We start from the raw sequence: 5120 nt of genomic DNA on the forward strand, positions 1-5120 counted from the left end.
CCCTATAACTCATTTTAAGAGAAATTTATGTAGAATGGAAGGTAAGAGTTATACGTAGCTTATCAAACAAGTTATCAATCCTAATCACCTTCCACCACTCTAAAATGGCTTGACTTAGCTTCTCAGGCTTTTACCTCTCCTCTCTCCTATGTTTTTTAGATTTTTACTTTTGAAAATCACCCAATTTCATGACTTAATAAGTGATTTTTTAGTCTATGCGCACAACGCATGCAACACAAGCTGTGATGAGTGGCACAGTGAGATTTATTCTCACCACACACACTTTCTTTGACCTAAAACACACTCCTCTCACCCATATCTGTTCATACAACACACAAGTAAGTCAAAATACTAATTAATCATCCAAATCTCTAATCTCACACTAATTTTTACTTCACCCTCGATTAACCTCTAAACTTAGGTATAAGAAATTCAAGATGTTACACCCAGGATATGTGAGAATGTGTGTGTGTGGAGATAAGTGAGTGAAAAATTTATATAGTCGGGCTGGCACTATGGGACATCTAGTGTTGCATTATACATGATTTTATAATGGGTAATCTAGTATAACATACTATAGGACTATAACTATAGGACATCCATGTAGTCTGAGAACTCCTTAGTGCTCATTAGGGTATAGTTAGGAATTAACGATGCCTCTATCATAAGTGTGTGAAATTAGGGAAACCATAGTCTGTAGGTGAGATAGATTACCTTTAGATAGGTATTTCTATTACTGAAAGTGTACTCGAATTAATGAGTAATTGATCCATTAGATCCTATGATTTCATGTCGGGGAGCATTGGAGGTTTAATGGCTAGATGATCATGCTAGTGTGTATTTATGTGGAAATACTTTAAAAGAATGAAATTTCTTCATACTTTGATATATACCTGATATTACCCTAGTTTTGTTACTTTGGTATGGTTATTTGTGACAATAGACATTTAATGAACTATATTGGTTACTAAGATTTTTTCCTCACCATAGTTATTTATATTTTTTTTAGGTTTTGGTACTAGTGGTTCAAAGGGAATAGACATTAGCTGAGTTGAGATCTCTCATTAAAGCCTTTATAAGAATTTAGTGTAATGAACTTGTATGTTGATAGTTATGAATGTGTATAAGTTTTCATAGCATTCGATACATATGCATATAGTCATGATTATGACATGTTTTTGTGATTTTGAGCTCCCTAGCCCATTGTATGTGTATGAATGGTGTAATGATTAAATAGGCTAGTGGATGAATGTGAATATGTGGGAATATGGGGTGTACTTGAAGTATATGTGGAAAATATATAGCCTTGTATGAGATTGGAAAGAAGAAATGAAATTTTGCCTAAATGTATAGATATGGATGATTTATAGGCCAAATATATATATGTGTGTTATATTATCTATATGATTGGTTAATCAAGTGTATATTATCCAACTAGATATGGTCAAGGCCCCAAAAGCGACTAATGACATATAGTTTCGATTTGGGATGCTCAAGTGACAAATTTTAATTTAATATGGTCAAAAAATACATAGGCATCCAATTTTTAAATAGGATATTGGATTAAAACAAAACTAATGTCATTAGTTAGAGAATGAAACAAGCTTCATGTGGGTACTTGAACCACCTAAATCAGATGTCGGATGCAAAAATGACGCACATCTGAAGCTCGTACTAGAATTTGTAATATGATAGCAAATTCAAGTATGTGTGCTGCGGCGTATGTATCCACATGCCATAATGTATGACATAGAAAGTCATGCTATGGTCTTTGTGCCACATGCCGCAGTGCACATGGCACAAGCCACAGCACACATCCCATATTTTGACTTGATTTTATTAAAATGTACATGTTTTCTTGGTCTTGGATGCACCATTGCATATTGATTCTACTTTGTAATGTTTTATAATTTGAGTAATTTATGAAATGATTTTGATATTATTTTGTTCTGGGATCCTAAAGTTTTTAAAATAAATGATTTTAGATTAATTAGTAAGATGAGCAGAGGGTTGTATGGTAATGTTAGTGAGGGCATTATACAAAACTCCAATTGCAGCAAACTACTAAAGGGAGAGGTGTTAGAGAACTACTATCCTTAGCACCCAACGAGGTATAATGTTGAAGATTATATTCCTTAACATCTATAGGATATGGAGTTGGAGTAATAACACCCTAATTACTTGTAATAGGAAAAATCTATATTCCATAAGTAAAATAGGATACTTGGGCCAAGTAGTCCTATCATGGATAGTAAGCTAGGACTAAATATGTGATTTGGTCCTATGAGTAAGCCTAAGGTTCAGTGTGGAGTAATAGAGGACTAGAGGGATACAAATCATGCATTACTACATAAGTAATGTTTCATATGCTTAAATGGTTTTTATGATTTATTACTCATTTATAGCTTGCATATTAATCAAAAATGTATATTATCTTGTTACTGAGCTTTTTATCTCGCTTGTGGTTACTATTTTATAGGTGTTAATTCAAGCAAGAGTCAAGGAAAAGAGTCAAGCAAGGATTATTTACCTAGCTATGGTGTGATGCTTAATTTTTTAAATATGAGTTTGTGCACATATATGTGAATGTAAAGTATTTTGGTCGCCAACTAAGAATGAATGATATTTTTTTCTTTGCACTTGTATGCGAACATATTGTTATGTATTTTAGCCAAAGTATGTGTATATTGTGAGTATGCGGTAATTTTGTAGTGTAAGGCTAAGATATTAGTACAAGTACATGGATAATGTGGTTTGTGGTGATAATGTAAGTGGTGACAATAGTTGTATATGATCCTCTAAGTATTATATATGTGTAAGTAGTTGGTGATGTAATATTTTGGCCACTGATTATGTGTGTATGTGGTTGGTAGTAATTGGCCCTATTGTGATCTCAAGGACCAAAGTGGCCATTATGATCACTAATACAAAAAAGGACATAAATGACAGTTTTTTTTATTTTGCCTATAAATGATGGTTATGGACTGTCATTTATGACCCGATCATTAAAGTTTCCCCAAATAAATGATGATTATTTACCTGTCATTTATTCATTTGTACAAATGATGGTTAAATAACCTATCATTTAAAATATATTTTCTATATCTTCTGTAAGAATAAATGACGGGTGTTTAAAATATATTTGTCATATATTTTTTAGTTACAATAAATGACGGTTAAATATTTGCCTATCATTTAACTGTCAATTATTGTAACCAAACAATATATGACAAGTAAATATTTACCCATCATATATTTTTTTGGTTACAATAAATGACAGGCAAATATTGCCCATCATTTATTCTCACCATAAATGATGGGCAAATATTTACCCATCATATATTCTATGGTTTTCTTTAAATACAAGTATGTTATTTATAGTAGTCTCCTTATAACAACTATATAAATAATAACCAAACAGCAATTTCAACATTTTCATACATGAATATCAATTGAAATTGAACTATAATCAATACAAAATGAAATAAAGACTAATCTCTTATTCTAAACTATCAAGTAATTAATGTATAGAATTTTTTAAAGGAAAATAATTTACCAACTAATATCAAGTAATGAATGAACACTAATCCTTCTTGCACTAAGTCTATTGATGCATCTTTGTGTAATGACCATACTTGAAATATGTACTGGCACCACTCTTTAATTACCTCATTTATTTGTGCATGACCAAATTCTTCATTGTAGGAATCCTCATAGTACTGTAGTACATAAATTATCCACCATAAATATTTTTTTCATAAATTAAATTCATTAGGAATTATAAAGTGAAAATTAATTGTTGGCATACCATCACAGGAATTGTGCTCTCATTATAGATAATGATGTCTTTCATGAACCTCATAACACAAAAGCCACAATCCAAGCTATTTTTCATTTGTCTTGGGCACTACAAATTAAAGAACTAATGAATACATATTAATGCATTAAAAAATTCTGAATATTTAAATTAAAAAATGATATTAATTACCTTTATTTATTAAATTCCAAGTGTAAGTTGCATCAAAATTTGTAAATGACCTTGGAATTGTTTGTTTAATGTTTGTGTGGTACAACACAATTGCCTTAATAAAAAAAGAAAAAATATGTCAATGTAGAAATAAACAAATAAATATATTAAATACTTATTTTCTACACTTATGTATTAATCAACTCCAATGAAATATATCTATTGTTTGGTTTCCCACTAAGAGAATCGAGATAATATATCCTTGAAGTGCTACCATACAGTTTAGTGGTAATCAACATCCAATGGTCCCAAATAGCATTAACAAGTGTTATATAAAATTATAACTAATTGACTAAATTAATCTTAACAAATCCATTAATATAAGTAAGAAGTAGGTTACCCTTGACAATATGGTATTAAGAATAATGTCCCCTTTTGAGCCTTTACTTTAAAATTTTCACTTAATTACTTGGCTTGATCTAAAATCTTGTCCTTTTTAATTAAAGCATGTATGCCAACCTTATGGGGACTAATAAAAACGAACTTCATTTGTAGGCTGAAAGGGACAATACATTTTTCATACAAGCACCTACCATTAATATTTCAAATGGATTATTATATATTTAAAATAATAACTATTCATGTATGAAAGATAATTTATCGTATATGAAAGCTGAGAATAGTGAGGTTGGTCATCTCATGCTGCAGCACTTCATTTATAATATTGAGCAAAAGCATATCATATCATGGTATACTATATATTCTTTCCTTGAATGAGATTTGCAAGATTAGAGGATTAGACCTATGAATCATTGCATACACCTAAAGTAAATTTCAATGCTGGCTTGACAATTGAGGCTCTTGTTTAGGCATAGTTGCATTCGGGACAATTTTTGAGGAAAGCCTAGATTAGGGCACAATCTTTTTCTTGGATTATGCATCTTTGTTAGCTTTTTTTGGACTTGGCATCTTAACATCGGTAGCTTGCCATCAAAGCTACCCATTGCCACTCCTACAATCTCTGCATCCTTGATGGGAATAGGTAATGGATAATTGAGATCTTTAGGCACATCAACAGTAATTCGTACATAGGATGTAGGGAGTAGCATATTATGTAATGTGCCTCCAAGCATAAATATCAATATTTGTCATG

The 5120-nt window shown here is 31.1% G+C and overlaps 1 long non-coding RNA gene across 1 annotated transcript; it reads right to left on the reverse strand.

Annotated features, from left to right (window-relative positions):
• Window positions 1-3588: 3588 nt before the first annotated feature.
• On the reverse strand, window positions 3589-4080 carry LOC129315399 (uncharacterized). Its single transcript, XR_008594478.1, has 3 exons — window positions 3989-4080; window positions 3809-3907; window positions 3589-3719 (listed from the first exon to the last, which is right to left on the reverse strand). It is a non-coding gene; the product is annotated as an uncharacterized LOC129315399 (long non-coding RNA).
• Window positions 4081-5120: the final 1040 nt, after the last annotated feature.

This window comes from Prosopis cineraria, unplaced genomic scaffold, assembly GCF_029017545.1.
Source record: "Prosopis cineraria cultivar Desert tree isolate PC_DT_omini unplaced genomic scaffold, ASM2901754v1 PC7, whole genome shotgun sequence".
Lineage (NCBI taxonomy): Eukaryota > Viridiplantae > Streptophyta > Magnoliopsida > Fabales > Fabaceae > Prosopis > Prosopis cineraria.